Source organism: Dasypus novemcinctus, chromosome 24 (genome assembly GCF_030445035.2).
Source record: "Dasypus novemcinctus isolate mDasNov1 chromosome 24, mDasNov1.1.hap2, whole genome shotgun sequence".
NCBI classification, from domain to species: domain Eukaryota; kingdom Metazoa; phylum Chordata; class Mammalia; order Cingulata; family Dasypodidae; genus Dasypus; species Dasypus novemcinctus.
This window is the reverse complement of record NC_080696.1, coordinates 26016489-26037529: the sequence shown is the minus strand read 5'-3', so window position 1 is coordinate 26037529 and position 21041 is coordinate 26016489. Positions and strand designations below refer to the sequence as shown.

The 21041-nt window shown below is 38.5% G+C and overlaps 1 pseudogene; it reads right to left on the bottom strand.

The window, feature by feature from the left end:
• Window positions 1-797: 797 nt before the first annotated feature.
• On the bottom strand, window positions 798-1280 carry LOC101411339 (cyclin-dependent kinase 2-associated protein 1 pseudogene; annotated as a pseudogene).
• Window positions 1281-21041: the final 19761 nt, after the last annotated feature.

Sequence of the window (21041 nt, the reverse complement as noted above, 5' to 3'; positions counted from 1 at the left end):
ACCTGTGGTTGGTGCTGGGGTTGGTTTATGCTCAGGAGACTGGAATCTCTGGGCTGTTTTTGTGCCAGCTGGGTGCTGAGCCTCAGCAGAGTTGCAACACCTACTCTCCAGTTCCTTGGATTTACCCAGGTCAGCTAACAGAGAGGTGAGTGTGGTTCATCACCACACCAGAGAACCAAGAGAGTCTACAAATGCAAGCAGGAGAATCCTATCCATAAGCCATGTGGGATATAAGGCTGACTCAATTTGGACATGGAGTAGACATCACCATCCCTGGGTCCACAGGACAGAGGAATAAAATATGGATTAAAGTGGACTTATTGTATTCTACTATAGAACTATTGTGACTCTAGTATTGGAAGAAATTGTATCATTGATGTGGAGACAGTGGCCATGGGAGTTGCTGAGGGCAGGGAGAAAGAAGAAGAGGTGTGATATGGGGCCATTTTGGGGACTTGGAGTTGTCCTGAATGATATTGCAGGGACAAATGCAGGACATTATATATTCTGCCATAACCCACTGAATGGGCTGGGGGAGAGTGTAAACTACAATGTAAACTATTATCCATGCAATGCAGTAGTGCTCCAAAATGTATTCACCAAATGCAATGAATGTGTCACACTGATGAAAGAGGTTGTTGATTGGGGAGGAGTGGAGGGGCAGGGAGTAGGGTATATGGGAACCTCATATTTTTAATGTAACATTTTGGGAGATCTATGTACCTTCTTAAAGAAAAGACAGTAAAAATTTGCTAAAAAAGGAAAAGGATGGAAATCCTTCAAAATGCACAAGGCAGCTAGGATCTGGCATTCCTTTCGGTTTGGTTCAAGCACTCCTGAACCAGTCCTCTGGAGTGAATGATGCCTAGTTTTAATCTCTCCATTGCACTCTTGCTCCTTGCATAGTTTGGTCTGATCTTTTCTCCCAACTCTTCGATGGTGACCAGCAGCTCACTGTATTTGCTTTGGGGCACCTGGCTCTTCCTAGTTCCTTGGGTGTTACCAAGGGATTGCTGCGCTTCGTCACTCAGCAGCTGGTGGTACTGTGAGGGTGTTGCCGACTTAGTAGAAGGACAGTGGACACTTCTAGCCGCGTTGAACGAGGCGGCGCGCATGTGTGTGATTAACTTGGGTTTGTAAGACATCCCCATGGGCGGCTCGGTGCGGAGCCCGCGGAGCAGGCCGGTGGGCAGGACACACGCGGTGAGGGCGGGGGCTCGGCGGGGGCGGGGGCTCGGCGGGGGCGGGGGCTCGGCGATGACTTTCTTGCTCTGGTGCATGCGTCCTCCCGCCGTCCGCGCACCTTTTGTTCTTGAAGGCTCGGGCTGCACAGGCAAATATGGCACCAAGTGGTACCAAGTGGATATAAATTAATCCATGTAATGCAGGTTTGTCATGGGATAAAATAGTATCTATACTCATACAAATGTACCCTTCATCTGTTCCTAAACCCAATGTGTATACCAAGGCCAACTGGTAACATTATTCAGCGCCAATTTACAACATGCACTCTCTTACACACAAAACAAACAAAAATCACCTTCCTGCATCCCATGTGTCACTTAATAGCTACTTCCTTATTTGCCTCTTCATTTACAAGGCAAACATTTGCAATGATTATTAGTAATCGAATGTTATTCTTTCCCAATACCCATTCGTTTCTCATTGCACTCTAAAAACCTTCTTCCATGCATTCCTCTAAAAGGGCTCTTGTCAAGGACATTAACAACTTCTTTTAAGCCAAACTCCATGTTCACTTTTTTAAAAATTCTCGTCTTAGTTTACCATTCAGCATTATATGACCCATCTAACTGCCCTATCTGAAAATGCAACCTTTGAAGTGTTCTCAGTTTCTTTATTTCATATAGATTTGTTGAAGTAGTTTAGGTAAGCTATATAGTAACAGGAATTTGTTCATTTCCTCCAGATTATTTAAATTATTGGTGTAAAGTTGTTATAATTATTACTCACTATACTTTTATTTTCTGTTAGATAAGGTGTCTTTTTCATTTTGGATTTCAATATGTGCATTTTTCCCCATTATTTATTTTGTCAGATGAGCTAAATGGTTGTCAATTTTATTGATCTTTTCAAAGAATCAACTTTTGATTTCATTAATTCCTTCCATTGTTTTCTGCATTTCATTTATCTCACCTATATCTCCACTATTTCCTTTCTTTTAAAAACTTAGCACTTTGTAGTTCATTACTAGCTTCCCAAAAGGAAACTATCAATGATTAATTTGAGTTCTTTGTTCTTTTATAATGTAGGCATTTACAGGTACAAATTTCTCTATCAACACTACCTTTCCTTCTTCCCATAGATGATGAATGGTATGTTGTATTTTCCTTTTCATTGAAATCTAAAATGTTTCCGATTTCCCTTGTGGTATTTCTTTTACCCATTCATTATTTAATAAAATATTGTTAATTTCCACATTTTTGTGAATTATACAATTTTCTTTCTGTTATTGATTAGTAGCTTCATCATTCCTTGTTAGTGTAGAATTGTTGTAAGATTTAAATCTTTCTAAATGTTTGGGACTGTTTCTGTGGCCTAAGCCATGGTCTATTTTGGAGAATGACCCATGTGCCCTTTGGAAGAATGTGTATTCAAATGGTACTGGTGGAATGTTCTATAAATATATGTCTCATCTACTTCTTTTACAAGATTGTTCAAGACATATTTTTATAATGATCTCCTCCTCCCTTGTGGCTTGACTGCTGTCTGCTCTCTGTATCCATTTGCTGTGCATTATTTCTGTGTGTCTGTATTTATTTTTATTTCTTTAACCCCTCCTTGAGGCTTGCTTGTTGTCTGCTCTTTCTGTCCATTCTCTGCATACTCTTCTGAGTTTTTTTTTTTTTTTACTTGTCTCCCTTTTTCTTGCATCACCTTGCTGAGTTGGCTCTGCACAACACTTACCGGTAGTACTCAGAGGCATGCAGGCAAGTCTGCCTTCACAAGGAGGCCCCAGGACACGAACCCTCCCATATGGTAGATGGGAGCCCAACTGATTGAGCCATAGCTACTTCCTCATAATGATGTTTTAAATATATGCCAATATCAGCTCCAGTGTGACAGGAAACAATCTCTGAACAACTCCCCACACCAATACAGTTCAAGTAGAAGGTCTGTAGCCTGTATCCCATTTTCATAGATATGGTCATGAGACATCCTAAAACTAATGACAGTCTTGGGGATGGAAATTGCAGATTGAGTCACCTGGAGAGTTCCAGGTGCCCTAGACCTGGGATAATCATCTCTTCACTGAAACTATAAGGACCTGGAGAGAAGAATCCTTCAAATAATCCAGAGCCTGTTATAAACTAGTGCAAGATAGGACTGTCCACTTTATCTCATTTCTAAGAATCTTCTCCTCAGTCAGACCCTGTGCAGTCAGGCACCACCCTGAATCTGTTTTAAATTATTCATGAATGATAAGAACATCACTGAAACACTCAAACCCACATCACTACATTCCTTCCTTAATTAGTGAAACTCTCTTCTCATCTGGCTTCTGTGACATGGCATGACTATTGTGAAAGATTTTTTTCATCATGTTTATTGAGCTTGCACTATGATGCAAACAAATTGTAAAGTTTGATGCAATCAGGACCTAGTTTGGGGATACAGGAAATATCAGTAAAAATAATGATTCAAAGAAAATTTCTGTTGTTCAGGATTTCAAGCCAAATCTGCATAAATTCCTGAATTATGAGAAAAGAGCTGCTTAATTTTTCATATAAAATTCTTCATCTGAATTAACATGATAAGAAGAGAATAAAATGTTTAGAATTGGATGTAAAACAAATTTTAAAAATATACAAATAGTATAATATAAAACATCATTAATAAGATAACATTAAACATCAGGCATTTTGCCAAATTTAATACACAAGTGACCAATAATTTCATAAAAAGATGGTCATTGGTTAATGATAATTGCAAATCAACCCTAGAAAGAGATACTATTTCTCACCTAGTAGGATAGCTATTAATTTTTTAATACTGTCAAGAAAGGATGCTCTATCCTGTTGAAAGCCTTTTTTATGTTGATAGAGATGGTAATCTTATTTTTCATCCTTCAATCAATTAATGTGATATATTCCATTAATTGCTTCTTATGTTGACTCATCCTTGCATACCAAGGGAAAACCCACTTTATCATGGTGTATTATTTTAATGACATATTGTTTTTTACGTTTAGGAAGTATTTTCTTGGCGATTATTGCATCTAAGCTCAATAGAGAGATTGGTCTGTAGTTTTCTTCTTTATGTGGTTTTGTTTTAGAGTGATATTGGCACCATAGATGTATTAAGTAATGTTCTCTCCTCTCCCATTTTTTGCAAAAGTTTGGGCAAAATAGGTATTAGTACTTTCCAAAATGATTAGTAGAATTCATCTGTGAAGCTTTTTGCTCCTGGGCTTTTCTAATTTGGGAGGTTTTTGATGGCTCCATCAATTTCACAAGTTGTGAATGTTCTGATGAATTCTTCCATTTCTGCTTTCATCTATGAAGGTTGCTTGTGTTTTTCTAGAAATGCATCCGTTTAATCTAAATTGCTCATCTTGTTGGCATGCAATTGTTCAAAGTAACCTCTAATGATGCACTTCATTTCTGGGGTCAGTGGTTATATCCCCTCTCAAATTACTGGTTGTATTTATTTGAATCTTCTCTCTTTTACTGTAGGTAAGTGCATTAGTGTTCTTTGGGGAAACAGAATCAAGAGGAGATATCAGTAAATAGCATGAAATTTTATAAGTATCTTTCACATGACCATGGGAATGCAAAGTCCAGGTACCACAGGCAAGCTGCAAACCAGGAGCTCCAATGAAAATCCAATGAAGGTCCTTGATGAGTTTCCAGGAGACATTTCCTGTCCATAGACAGGTTGGGAAATTCTCTCTGAATGCTGAAATCACTTCCCCTTTTAAGGTATTTGACTGATTGGATAAAGCATCATTCATTGCTGAAGGCAATCTCCCTGGTTGATGATGTAATCAGCCATCTGTGTAGTAAACTCACTGATGACTAAAGCCCATAAATATCCTTGTATTACAATTAGCCCAGTGTTACTTAACCAGGCAACTGGGCACAATTACCTGGATGAGTTGAAACATTAGCCTAACCATCCACACCTTGTCAACACAGCAAAGATACACATTACCTAAAAACATACTTAATCTCTAAGTAAAAATAACAGACAGCTATATATATATATGTATGTGTGTGTGTGTGTGTGTGTTTCTGAAAATAGTACTTAACTCTCCTGTGTACAAATGGAAATATATTAATTCCCTACAGAATAGGGTGCAAGTTCTTGGGAAATATTCACTCTTAAACTTGACATCCTTAAATGTTATGACATGAAACTTATACAAATTTTCATATGACAAGGAAAAATTGGGAGAAAGAGAATGAAGAAATTCATCTTTTGTACCTACACCAATATACTCATAATGAAATAAGAAAGATTCATGAATATTATAGTCCTCATTTCTATAACTGGTCATGTGGTCAAAGATCATAATTATCAGTACCTTCTTCCACTACGCATTCCATGTTTCTGTTACCCTCAGCCAGCTCTTCACCTGGCTGTGGTTCTTTGTTTATTCATGTGACCCAAACTTTGATTCCTGAATATTATGGACCATTGATAGGCCTGCTTGTATTGGATTGTTGCAATTTTCCATTGACTTTAATCATAGGGTTTGGCAGTACTAGGAGATGCCCTAGCAGATATCCTGTATTACAAACTCTTCTTTACCCTCATTTTGTAGATGCAGTCCTATTTCCCCTTGATAGTTGTGAACAATCACTCCAGCCAGTACATTAATTCCCTCCTTTGCCTGTTGATTCAGAGGTAAGAGCACTCCCAGTTGGCCAGGTGGCAGTCTTAACTTCCTATTTGGTGGAAACCTTGCTGCATTCCCTGGTGGCAGCATTCCTCCTTTAGGGACTAAGACCTGTAGACAAGCAGAGATTAGGGTTGCAGGGACAGAAAGCAAAAATTTTCTTAGTGGGCCACTATGGTAAATAGTGGGTGGTGCCATTCCCTTTTCCATACCTTGGTTCCTGGACCATGAATCCTGGCTATGGGAGAAACAGCACCCTAAAATGGAAGCTGATTTAGAGCACACACAGCCTCCTGGAGAACATTGCCCCAGCCCAGCAAGGTGTTGCTACTTGTAGTTGGTGCCATAATTGCGTATTCAAAAAGACATTCCACTATTCTATCCATCCAGCTGCTTCAGGATGATGGGGAATATTGTAAATTCCATGGGCATGTGCACATGGTGGTAGATAAGACATTCAGTAAGTCCACAGATGGGTTTTTGGAGGAAGCATTGCCTGCAGAAAGTGCAAATTCATATCTGGAGTATGTATCTATTCCACTTAAAACAAATTGCTGCCTCTTCCAAGAGGCAGTAGTTAACCTGCCACCATGTAGCAGGCTGTTCATTTGGGGGATGGTTTCATATCAGGTTCTGAATGTGAGTCTCTTTGCTGAGAGATTATGCACTCAGCAACTAGTGTAGCCAAGTCAGCCTTAGTGAGGGGAACTCCATATTGGCTGATCCCATGCATAACCTCCATCCCTACCACCATGGCTCCTTTGTTCATGAGCCAATTGTGCAATGGCAGGAGTGGATGGGGAAAGAGGCTGAGCATTAGCCACAGAGTGGGTCATCTTATCCACTTGATTATTAAATTCTTCCTCTGCTGGAAGTTTGTAAGCTGATCCCTACATGGGCAAAATCTATGTTAAATCTTTGTGTAGTGAAAGGATAAGGCAAGGGCTTAGGATTCTATTGGGTGGGGCTTTGTAGGCTTGAGGGGGCCAAGGGTTGGGAGGAGGCATCACATGGTCCATGGAATTGGGGAGAGGTTATGGAGGATCAAGGGAAAATGGGAGATTGTCAGGTATGTGGTTGAAATTATACCATTGAGAAAACTCTTGAGAAAATATAAGGAAGGGTTACTTGTTTAAAGTGTTTGACAGGGAACTTCTGGCTCAAGGTACACCTGGGGCAGGCTTCTAAAGAGTGTGTGAGTGCTCATCCTGTCATAGTGTGCTATATCAGTGAGTGGAGACCCATACAATGAGCGGGAAAGTGTTGTATCCTAACCTGGGGAGGCCTGATATTCTCAAAGAGAGAAGACGGTGTCTCTCCAGAGCATGGGTGGTTCCCAAATGGGGAGGAGAGACTAATGTGTCAAGCCCTCAGCATTGTTGCAAGTATCTATGAATCTTGCCCTTCAAGCAGTGAAGCTGGGTTGTCACTGTGCACCCCAAAGGGAGGGAGAGAGAGGAATAGAATACATGGAAGAAGGGGAACTTGGAGGCAATGGAAGTGTTCCACAAGATCATGCAATGACGGATACAGGTCATGTTAAATTTCACCCACATTTTAAAAATGTGTATTCTAAAATATAAACCAGAATGTAAACCAGAATGTAACCAAAATTTTATAAAAGTGTACAATCTAAAATATAAACCATAATGTAAACCATAATGTAACAATGGTTAGTAGCTATGTTTCAATATCTATACATCAGCTCTAGCAAATATAACATCCACATGTAAAAAGGTCATTGCTGGAGCAGGGGGAAAAGGGTTTGATGTTGGGTATATGGGAACCCCCATATTGTATATGTGACTTTACTCTGATCTAAAACTTTTTTGAAGAAAAAATTAAAAATTAAAAGAAAAAGTGTAGAAACTGAGGAAGGAATGGAAGAGACTGCCTTGCCACTGTACATACAGGGCAACACCTATTGAGGTGATGAAATGCAAAACATCAAAAACAAAGGTTTTTGATATTTTTCATTTTTTAATACCTCAATTTATTTTTACTTTATATTAGTTTTTCTAAATTATTTCATATTATATTTCTAATCTTTAAACCTATCATTATTATTTCATTTTCCTACTATCTGAATTTGACAATATATTAGGCTTCATTTTTATTAAGAAATTTGGGGTCACAGAGAGGTTCAACTAAGAGGTTCAACTGATATGGTGTGTCATTGATGTGGACATATCATTGGGAGGAGTTCTCCAGAGCATATATATAGGGTATAAAAATATGTTCAGATATTCATTGTGTAGTGTCATAGTAGGTAGTGTTACACATGACAACTGAGGGAGTCCTGAGTTCCTAGCTGAGGAAACTCTTACATTCCCCAATGGAACAACAGCAATCCCCCAAGTGCAAAGGCAATGACCAGTGAAGAAAGATGATCAAATGATGGACCCTTGATACTGGTGACTACTCAAAATTCCAACTAAGCCTAGAGTGGCAGGATACCTAAGAATTACCTCCTGAGAGCCTCCATGTTGCTACAATGTTGCCACTCTCTAAGCCAAACTCAGTATGCTAATCCATTACTTTCCCCGGGGCATGGGACATGACTCCTGGGGATGAGCCTCCCTGATGCCAAGGGATTACTCCCAATCACCAGCTGGTTAGGCAACTGGAAAAAGGCCTTGAATAAAAGGGGGAATTTGTAAAGACAAATGAGTTTATATGGCTAAGACATCTCAAAATGAGTCAGGAGTCCATCACACAGGTAGCACTTACACAAGTCTCAGCAGGATCCCAGACACAGCCAAAGTAAATATAACCCCAATTACTGATGCTCCTAAGGACTATGGAGACACACATATTCTATGGTCATGGCTGATGGTGCTGGAGTTCAGTGCCTTGTCAGTGGGCCCTACTTTGGAATTTGTTCTGAGTGTGATGAAGTTGAACTCAAATGTGACCTCACTATACATTCCTCTTCTGTTACTTTTCCAAAACCTGTGTTTGGTGCTGGGTTTGGTGTATGCTCAGGAGACTTGAATCTATGTAATGTCCATGTGCCAGCTGGGACCAGATCTCAGCAGATTTACCACACCCACTCTCTGGTTCATTTAACTTACCCAGGTCAGCTAAGAGGGAGGTGAGGATGGTCAACCACCACACCAGGGAATAGAGGGAGTCTAAAACAGCAAGCCAGAGAATTGCATCCATCAGCAATGTGGAATCTAAGCCCCTCTCAATTTATAGGTGGAGTGGACATCACCATTCCATGATCCACAGTTTGGAGGAATAAAACATGGATTAGAGTGGACTTACTGGTATTCTACTATAGAACTCTTATGACTCTAGCAATGGAAGAAATTGTATCATGGATGTGGAGGCAATGGTCAAGGGAGTTGCTGAAGGCAAGGAGAGGGAAGAAGAGGTTTGATATGGGGGCATTCTCAGGACTTGGAGCTGTCCTGAATGGTATTACAGGGACAGAGGCAGGACATTATAAGTCCTGCCACAACCAGTGAATGGACTGAGGGATAGTGTAACCTCCAATGTAAGCTATAATCCATGAGATACAGCAATGCTCCAAAAAGTATTCATCAAATGCAATGAATGTGCCACACTGATGAAAGAGGTTGTTGATTTCAGAGGAGTGGAGTGTGGTGAGGAGTGGGGTATATGGGAACCTCATATTTTTTAATGTAACATTTATTGTGATCTATGTATCTTTTTAAAAAATTCAATAAAATAATTGCTAAAGTTTTTTAAAAAACTTGCTCTGCTGAAGTTACCCTCGTTTGAGCATGCAAATGGGACACAAATATTTTAATGTTTTTAGCCAACTTGGATATGTCTATCCACATCATTCAACCCCAGACCTCTTTGTTACCAATTTTCTAATCACATTCCTTCCAAGTCCCTGACCATAGAGTCAAACCATAGGCAATGTCCCATGTAGTGTACAGATTCTCCTCTGACCATTTCTTCTTCCAAGGAAAATGAACAACCAGATTTACTGCTTGAAATTATGCCCACTGGGAGGAGTTGCTCTCACCACTATCCTTCAGGGATGTCCCCCAAAAAGCCTGGAATGCTGCAGGTGTCCACTTTTGGGTGGTACCTGCATAAAGAGCAGAATCCTCTGTAAACCTGGCCAGAGTTTTCTCTTCCCCTGTCAACTGATTTTAAGGTACTCCACAAAAGGCCGAAAGAGTGGGCTGGGAAAGATAAGGTAGCATTGCAGGAAGGGTGACCATGGGTATTTGGGCTACTTCCTCATTTAACTTACTTGTGCCTTTAGGGCATGCTCAAGCCCTATTTCATATACACCACTTCCACATTATTATGTAGAGCTGCTGGTCACACCCACTTTATGGTTTGGTGGGTCATGTAATACCATGTTCATGATAGGCAACTCAGGTCTCATGGAAACTTGATGGCCCATAGTTAAGTGTTCAGTCTCTGCTAAGACCCAAGAACAGCCCAAAAGCTGTATCTCAAAAGGAGAGTAGTTATCTAGAGTAGATATAAGGACTTTGCTCCAAAGTCCTAAGGGTCTGTGCTGTGATAGTCCTATAGGAGCCTGCCAAAGTCTCCACACAACATCCCTATTTGCCACTGAAACTTCCAGCAACAAGGGATCTGCAGGATTATATGGCCCAAATGGTAGTGCAGCTTGTACAGCAATTGAACTGTCACAGAGCTTCCTCTTATTCCAGGCACCAATCAAAACTAGAAGCTTTTCTGGTCACTTGGTAAATGGGTTGGTGTAGCACAACCAAGTGAGGAGTGTGTTGTCTCCAAAATCTAAAGAGACCAAATAAGTATTGTGCCTCTTTTATGGTCTTAGAATGGACTAGATGCAACAGCTTATCCTGCAATTTAGAAAGAATATCTCAACTGGCCCCACAACACTGGCCAATTAGAAATTTCACTGAGGTGGAAGGCACCTTAATTTTTGTTGGATTTATCTTCCATCATCTCTCACATAAATGCCTTACCAATAAATCTAGGTTCTTTGCTATTTCTTCCTCACTATGTCCTATAAACTTGATATCATCAATATAATGGACCAGTGTGGTGTCTTGTGGGAGAGAGAGATGATGAAATTCCCTGCAGAAAGTGTTATGAATTAGGGCTAGAGAGTTGATATACCCCTGAGACAGGACAGAGATGGTATACTGCTGATCTTGACAGCTGAAAGCAAACTGATTCTGGTGGTCCTTACTAATGGCAATTGTGAAAAAAGCATTGCCACTTCAACAGCTACCTACCAGGAACCAGGGGATTTGTTGATTTGATCAAGCAGTGATACCACATCTGGGACAGCAGCTGCAATTTGAAATGCCACCTGATTATGTTTATGTTAATCCACTGTCATCCTCCAAAATCCATCTGTCTTCTGCACTAGCCCAATATGAGACTTGAATGGGGTTTGCAGGGAATCACCACCCCTGAATCTTTCAAATCCTTGCTTTTACCACTAATCTCTGCAATCACGTCATGAATCTGGTTGACTTTAATTTACTATTTTGCTAGGTAGGGGCTTTCCTAGGGGCTTCCACTTGGCCCTCTAACCATAATAGTCCTCACTCCACAAGTCAGGGATCCAATACTGGTATTCTGCCCATTACTGTATATGTCTATTTCTATTATGCATTCTGGAACTGGGAAAATAACCACAGAATGGGTCTAGAGACTCACTGAACCCACTGTGAGATGGACCTTAGCTAAGATTCCATCAATCAAATTACCTCCATAAGCCCCTACTGTGACTGGTGGACAACAGTGATGTTTCAGGTCTCCTGGAATTCATGTCATTTCTGAGCAAATGTATAATAATCTCCAAAATGATCATTTCCTTCATCCCAGTGCTCAGTTACTCTGGTAAATGCTGTAGGTTTCATTGGGTAAAGATGGTTGGTAGATTCAGAGTACAGATTTTTGACATTTAAAAGGACCCTTCCCCTAAGGTTCCTAGACTTCTCATTCAAGGGGTTCTGGGTGTGAGGACTATCTCAACTCTGGGCATTGATTAGTGTTCATGATTCTATGTCTCTGTAATTTGATTTAGGGCTTTGATCACATGACATAGAATTCCTCTGCTTATACAGATGCAGAATAAAATTAGTAGACTCCCCCTCTATTGCATTTCTAGGTACCTCACAATCTATTAGCCAATTCCATAACTCTAGCTACTCAGACTATTTTTAGTGCTACTTTGAATCTGCCTTTCATTACAGTAGTCACACCTATCTTGCATTTGATAATTAACTGCTGATTCTTCACTTTCACCAAACTGAGTTCCAATCAACCTCATAATGTGTAAGGATTCTAAATCCATCACAGCTCCTACTACAGTAATAGCTTGATTACTGAGAAGGGCAACTAGAGTGATCCTCAGTGAAGATAGAGTTACTCTTACAAGTTTATTCCTCACAGTCCTGGTTAAAGAAATGTCCTTTGTACTTTCAGAGGGTGGATGGACAGGTCTTAAATGGTAAATCCGTTCTACCATTCCAATTACTCTAAGCCTTTAAATCCCCTCTTCTACTGCAAACCAGGCAAGTTGGACCTTCCAACCTCAGACATGTGAGGTCCTCTTTATTCCATGTTTCGGTCACCTGAACAAAATGTAAGAGCAATTTCTTACCCTCCAAGCTACAGTGTTGAATAGAGAATTTATGCTTAGTGGGCCCATATCAATAAATTCAGTGTGATCCCAATTTATATTCCTTTCACCAGTATCCCATACTTTAGTATCCATTCCCACAGATATTGCCAATTTTTTTTCTATATAAGTTAGAAAACTCATGCAGTTCTTTCAGAATATAGCATACGTCCTCATGGATCACACTTGGTATTTCACCTCTGGGACTTGTTATGATTTAGTCTAGTAATAGGTCTTGAAGAAAGGTGGGTGATGGAGGTGGGTAAGGAGAAGAACTAGAAATATCTTGAAAGCTAATGACCTCGGGGCATTCCTTTGCATTTTCTTCTGGTGAGACAGGATTAACCATTTCAGGCAAGTGTTGGAAGGCAGATTGTTCAGGGCAGGCCAGAGGCTGGGCAGTGCATGCTGGAGTTTGGCTGGTACCCACCTCAGAGCTGGAAGTAGGTCCAAAATCCTGGGGTAAGCTGGAGATTGGATAAGACAAGGTTGACAAGATATGGCCTCAAAAGGGCAGCCCATTGTAGGTTTATCTGGTAAAGGATCAGCCAAATTTAGGTTTCCAATGTCCCCACCAATATTATCATCATCCCATAAATCTCCACCCCAATACTCAGGGCTCCACTCCTTTCAAATCCATGCCTTCACCTTAACTGCGGAAATCCTGCGCAGTTCAAATTTTAGTTTCCTTTGTAACTCTGCTATTCATACAATGGGAGTCTGAGATTGGTTCTCAGATATCTCAAGCCTGTGGTTGCAGGAAAAAAGATTTTCTGTCAGAGTGCACATAGAAATTTTCACATTATTCATGCTGGATTTGAGTTACAAATATGAAGTCTTTAGCTCATCTCTTCCTTTTATAACTGTATCCAGAGTATCTAGAAAGAGTTAGCCAACATCATTATAACTCTTGACTCCATAAATCTCTGCTGCGTTGCTGAAAGCACTCTCACCCAGATTCTTGCCTTTTGTAACCATGGAAGTAGGGGATTCCAGTGATGATATTTTGAGTATCATCATTGCCAACTTAGGCCATGGAATTTTAGTGACCTCTTCATTAATGGAAATGGAGTCATTAGTGCTCCTGAGCCCAATTAAAACAGCCCATTTCATGTCTCTCAGAACCACCACAGAAATTTCATATTTAAGATTTTCCTCAATGACCCTTACCAGTACCAAACTGTATTAGTCAGGGTTTTCTAGGGAAACAGAATTAAAAGGAGATATCTGTAAATAGTATGGCATTTTATAACAGTCTCTCACACGACCATGGGAATACAAAAGTCCAGGTTCCACAGGCATGTTGCAACCCACAAGCTGGCATAGTCCCTCTGAATGCTGAAATCACTTCCCCTTTGAAGGCATTCAGCTGATTGGATAAGTCACACATTGCTGAAGACAATCTCCCTGGTTGATGTAGATATAACCAGCCATCTATGCAGTAAACTCATTGATGACTAAAGCCCAAAGTTGTGTTTACAATTACCCAAGTGCTTGCTTGATTTAACAGCTGGGCACAATTACCTGGCTGAGTGGACACATTAGCTGAACCATAATGCTGAGGGATGTCAATTTTATTAATCTTTTCAAAGAACCAGATTTTGGCTTTATAATTTTTCAGTTTTTTATTCTCAAATTCATTTAATTCTACTCTAATCTTTATTTCCTCCCTTATGCTTGTTTTGGGATTAAGTTGTTGTTACATTTCCAGTTACTCCAGGTATGCAGTTAAGTCATTTTAGCACTTTTTTCATTTTTCAATTTTTAAAAGTTTTTATTGACATATATCATGCATACATGAGCACACATAAACAATACGTGTATAGTAAAGATTGTGAATTTACAAAATAAACATGCATAACATCACACAGGGGTCTCATACACCACCCCTCCACCAACTCTTTGCATGTTGTGAAACATTTGTTACAAACTATGCAAGAGCATCATCAAAATATTACTACCAACTGTAGTCCTTATCTTACATTTGGTGTAATTTCCCCCCAACCCATACTATTTTTTTAAAAATATATTTTGTTACAGATATTGTGAATTTGCAAAACAGTCATACAGATATGTAGATTTCCCATACAACTGTACATCCTTATGGAACAGTTGTTACAGATTATGAGACAATATCATTAGACTATTACCACCAATCATGGTCCATAGTATACATTTGGCACACTTTTTCCATATGCCTCCATTATCAACACAGTACAGCATAGGCATTGATGCAAGAATATTATAGTATTGCTGTTAACCACAGTCTAAAGGTCAACCAATTGTAGTTTTCCCATGCTTCCCCATATTCCCATCACCCTGCAATAGTGATGTACATCTGCTGTAGCTGACAGAAAGACTATCTTGCATTTGTACCCTTAACCAAAATTCTCAACTGCCTCTGGATTCACTGTGTTATTCACTCCTTAGATTGTTCTTTACCTTCCTTTCTATTCACATTTACTTTCCCAGACTACCTTTTTCAGCCACAATCCCCTTTGTAAACCAGATGCTACTCACTATAACGTGTTACTATCAACTCTATCCATCTCCACACTTTTACAATCAAGTTAATTAAAACTTCTACATGCATTAAGCATCCATAGTTCTTCACAGTCCTCCTCTTATCTCTTAATAACCTATACTCTAGGTTGTAATGCCATGTGTTTATTATTTGTATTTAGTTCAGATTAATGATACCATGCAATATTTGTCCTTTTGTGGCTTACTTCATTTAGTATAATGTCTTCAATAGTCATTCATGCTATCACATATGTCCCAATTTCATTTCTTCTTTCTACAGCATAGAATTCCTTTGTATGTATATAACACATTTTCTTTATCCATTCATTGATGGATGGACACTTTGGTTGTTCCCATCTTTTGGCAATAGTGAACAATACCACAATGAATATTGGTGTGCAGATGTCTGTTCGTGTCATAGTTTTTAGTTCTTCTGGATATATTCCTAGTAGAGGAATTACTGTATCATATGGTAGTTCTATATTTAGCTTCCTGAGGAACTGTCAAACTGTCTTCCACAGAGGCTGCACCATTTTACACTTCCACCACCAGTGAAGGGGTGTTCTTATTTCTCCCCATCTTCTTCAGCACTTACTGTGTCTGTTTTTTTTTAATAATGGCCATTCTATATGGTGTTAGATGATATCTCATTGTTGTTTTAATTTGCATTTCCCTAATAACTAATTATATGGAGGATTTTTTCATATGCTTTCTGGCCATTTGTATTTCCTCTTTGGAGAAATATCTATTTAAATCTTTTGCTCATTTCCTTAACTGGATTGCTTGCTCTTTTATTGTTGAGTTGTATGATCTATTTATATAGAATGGAAATCAAACCCTTATCTGATAAGTGGTTTCCAAATATTTTCTCCCATTGACTGGGCCACCTTTTCACCTTCTTTATGAAGTCCTTTGAATCACAGAAATGTTTAAGTTTGAGGAGGTTCCATTTATCCATGTTTCTTTCATTACTTGTGCCTTTGGTGCAAGGTTTAAGAATCTACCACTTATGACCAGGCCTTGAAGATATTTCCCTACATTTTCTTCCAGAAACTTTAATGTACTTCCTTTTACATTTAGGTCTTTGATCCATTTTGAGTTAATTTTTGTATAAGGTGTGAGATAGGGGTCTTCTTTCTTTCTTTTGGCTATGGACTTCCAGTTCTCCCAAAACCATTTGTTGAATACACTGTTTGGCCCGAACTGGGAGGGCTTGATGGGTTTGTCAAAAATCACTTGGCCATAGATGTGAGGGTCTGTTTCTGAACCATCATTTTGGTTTCATTGGTCTATTTATCTATTTTTATGCCACTATCACGCTGTTTTTACCACTGTAGCTAGGTAATATGATTTAAAGTCTGGAAATGAGAGTCCTCCAACTTCACTTTTCCTTTTTAAAATGTTTCTGCCTATTGGGGGCCTCTTACCCTTCCAGATAAATTTGATCATTGTGTTTTCAATTTGCTTAAAAATGCTGGTTGAATTTTTATTGGAATTGCATTGAATCTGTATATCAATTTGGGTAGCGTCGACATCTTAATGATATTTTGTCTTCTAATCCATGAGCATAGAATGTTCTTCCAATTATTTAGGTCTTTTTTAGTTTCTTTTAGCAGTGCATTATAGTTTTCTGAATACAAGTGCTTTGCATCTTTGGTTAAGTTTATTCCTAATTGTTTGATTCTTTTAGTTGCCATTGCAAATGGAATTTTTTTCCTGACTTCCCCTCAGTTTGTGCATTATTAGTGTACAAAAACACCACTCAATTTTGCATATTTATCTTGTATCCTGACACTCTACTGAAATCATTTATAAGCACTAGCAGCTTTGTTGTAGTTTTTTGGGACTTTCTATATATACAACCATATCATCTGTGAATAGTGAAAATTTTAATCTTCCTTTCCAATTTGGATGACCTTTATTTCTTTTTCTTGCCTGAGTGCTCTAGTTAGAATCTCTACCACTATATTGATCAACAGTGGTGACAGTCAGCATCCTTGTCTTCTCCCTGATCTCAGCAGAAAAGCTTTTAGTCTTAACCACTGAGTACAATGTTAGCTGTGGGTTTTTCATATATGGCCTTTATCAAGTTGAGAAAGTTTCCTTCAATTCCTATTTTTTGTAGTATTTTTATCAAGAAAGGATGCTGTACTTTGTCAAATGCCTTTTCTGCATCAATTGATAAGAAGATGTTATTTTTCTTCCTTGATTTATTAATGTGATGTATTATGCTGATTGATTTTCTTGTGTTGAACCAGCCTTGCATGCTTGGTATAAAACCTACTTGAGTCATGATGGATAATTCTTTCAATGTTTTGTTGGATTTGATTAGCAAGTATTTTTTTAAGGATTTTTGCATCTGTATTCATTAGAAAAATGGGTCTGTAATTTTCTTTTTTTTGTAATATCTTTATCTGGCTTTGGTATTAGGTTGACATTGGCTTCAAAGAATGAGTTTGGTAGCTTTCTTTCTTGTTCAAATTTTTGGAAAGGATTGAGGAAGATTGGTATTAAATCTTCTTTGAATGCTTGGTAGAACTCACCAGCGAAACTGTCTACCCTGGGCTTTTCATTTTGGGGAGCTGTTTGATGACTGTTTCAATCTCTTTAGTTATGATTTTTTTTTGAGGTCTTCTATATCTTCTAGCATCAGTGTAGGTTGTTTGTACATTCCTAGGCATTTTTCCATTTCATCTACATCATCTAGTTTTTTAGCCTAAAGTTGTTCATAGTATCCTCCTATGATCTCTCTTATTTCTGAGGGGTCAGTAGTGAGGTTCCCATTTTCATTTTTTATTTCATTTATTTGCTGTTGGAAACTGAGGCACCGTGATCTCACAAGGAGAGATTTGCTGTTTCCATAGCTATGCTTGCAACTTAAGGAATATGGTAATTGAATCAGATGTTGGAGATTTGGACCAGAAGTGTATTTGGAATGAAAGAAAGAGAAAGAGGAGAGAGAAAGAAAGAGAAAGAAAGAATGAGAGAGCTATGATCAGGGGGTCTGTGAGTAGAGACTTATCAGACAATTTTATTGTTCACAAGGGACTCTATATATACCCCAGTCCATGTGGGTAGAAGCAACAACATGCACTTAACAATAAACATTACTCATAGTCTAAGAAATTAAAAAAATCTTATCTCAAGGTACAAAGTTTAAGTGTTCTATTTACTACACAAATGTTATCTGCTCATCTTTTCTTTCAGCCTTTCACAGCTTTATCCTGTTTGCCAGGGAACTCTTAATTACTGCATTCCTCAGGTTGTGACCATAGCCATGGAAACAGCAAATCTCTCCTTGTGAGATCACTGTGCCTCAGTTTCCAACATTTCCCCCTCTTTGTTTTAGTCAAGGTGACTTTGCCTGTCTTAGGCTGCCCTCCTCTGAGAGTCTTACCCATCATTGACTACTGGCCAAGCTCTTTGACTAGGGGAAGTTATTGAAGTGCATTTGCTAGAACCAGATTATTTGCATGTCCCATGGCTGTTATGCTTTGCAATTTTCTTCAAAAGCACTGTCCAGCACAGGTGAGAATCATGAGCAACAGAAAAAATATGATTAGCCCTATTCCTAAAGCTGACAGGAAATGCTGTGATTTCCACCAATTAATTGTTTTAAATTTTGTAATATGTGAAATCATAGCTGAGAAAATATCCTTATCATTGGCTACATGAATTTGATTTTGAGACATTTCTAATATTTTCCTCTGTAATTCAGTTATTTCCAGAGAGATATTACTTTTATGGCCTAACAAATGATTCTTAATTTTTTCCATTCTATATCAGATGAATTATAGGCAAGAGGAGTAATACAAAAGTTGCTTTCATTCCAATCACATTTCACTTCCCTTAACAAATTTAAATTATACAATTGATCTCCAATATGCAAAACAGCTGATTCTAAATCATTAACCCTACTATTTAACTGTTCATCAATGTGCTCTTGGCTATGCCACAAATTACTAGCATTTTTATGCCAATCATGCACGTATTGTTGAGTCTGAACAGTCTCATGCAAAGTGACAGCAGCAGTTGCAGCAGCTGTAATGATTCCAATTAGTTCCATTATACTAATTATTAGGAGTCCAACAGATCTTTTTGTCCATTTCAGGATTTCTTGTGCCATGTGGAGCAATAGCTAACTTTCAGGTGATGACTGCCATATTCAGTTCATTTGGACAGGAATCCATATACCTTGTCATCTTCTGGCCATTGTGATAGTGTCTCCATCCTGCAACACACTCTGTGACAGACATGTATACAAGGCACCATTTTTGTAAAACAAGGCATTATCATTTATATTTATTTTTCCAGTAATGAATACAAAAGGATCCCTGACACATGCTTTCATTTGATAGGTTTGATTTAATTGTAGATATTGACCTGTTTGACTAATTACCAATCCATTCATAAGTAAGGGCAATTCCAAGAAATACTTTCCATAAGTTTTTATATATATTAAGATTATAGGTGTCATTAATCCATGGTGTTGGTAGCCATTTTCCTTTACATTTCCAAATAGTAAAATTGTTAGTATATACCACTTCTTCACCCAAGAATAGAGATTCTGACAAAAAGATATTGCATATTACTAACTCGTTGGCCCTTGTTGTTATGCCCATACCATATAAATCTGCCATTATATTCTTTGGGGTTCTCCATAGGAGCACTTTCCCATGCTATTCCATAGGAATCATTAAAAATGACAGATCTTCTTCCTATATGGCATTCCTGCCATCCCTCTTTCTTTTCAGGTTTTTGGGGTGGACCATTATAATTTTGCTTTTTAGTTATGAAAGAGTTATATGAGGGAAAAAAAGTAATTAATAATTTGGTACCATTACTTTTCATGATAACATAGTCTGATTTTTTGTTTGCATGCAAGAGGGACTTTTTCCAATACATAATGGTCTATGATCAAAAGGAAGGGTAAGATTATATATTTTCTTCCCTTCTTCATCAGGTTTTAAGGGTAGTATGTCATCTATAGGCCCAGAAAACACATGTGTTTTATTCAAAAATACAGGAAATGATGGGTCTCTCCATGTTAGAGTATGTTCTAGAGGTGGGTTATGAATATATACCCAATAAGTATGGTTTTCACCTGCATGACCCAAAGTTGCCATTAACATGATCAGGTGGAGAAATCATAGTCAAAATTCTCTTTCTTCTCTATCTGCAGTTTAATCCATTGAGCTGGCAGCCAAATTTATTCCCTGTCTTCTGTAATGACAAGAACATATCCTCACCCCCATACTTTAATCTTTCCCTTTTATGAAATATTAGTTAATACATCTTTCCAATATATTGGCTGATATTCAGCTGAGTCACACAATACCTTTTCTTTATACTTATTCAATGCATAATGCCATTCAGCAGGCATTATCGAATCATATACATTAAGGAAATTTAAAATGAATAAAGCTTTTCCAATTGGTCCTTTGGTACCATAATGCCATCATCTTCCTCTGATTGTAAAGGATCTAAGGTGGCAGCAATTTGCTGACACAAGGCCCACACAGATAAAGGAATGGATTCCACTTTTTGATATGCTGTTTGTAAAGCTTTCTTTACACATTTCCACTGTTTTGAACTTGGAAATTACATCCCTGAGGCTGAAACCAGCCACAGTGCTTTTATATTAAAACAAACAATTCTATTAACTCACAACTTTTTATAGGCACCCCACTAGCTTTCAACAAGGTTTTTAACACTTGCAAATGTTCTTCCACAATCCAGTTCAATTACCCATTACTCTGATGACTTCACAGAAAATGTTACTTACCTAAAAGAAGACTCAAGTCACACTGCTTTGGCCATCACATACAACCCTCGACAAGGTCTTTTCCATGGTTCCTGATACTGATTTGGAAGACTCACTGACTTCTTCAGGCCCCATGTTGGGTGCCAGATGTTGGAGATTTGGACCAGAAGGGTATTGGAAATGAGAGAGAAAGGGGGAGAGTGAAAGAAAGAAAGAAAGAAAGAAAGAAAGAAAGAAAGAAAGAAAGAAAGAAAGAAAGAAAGAAAGAAAGAAAG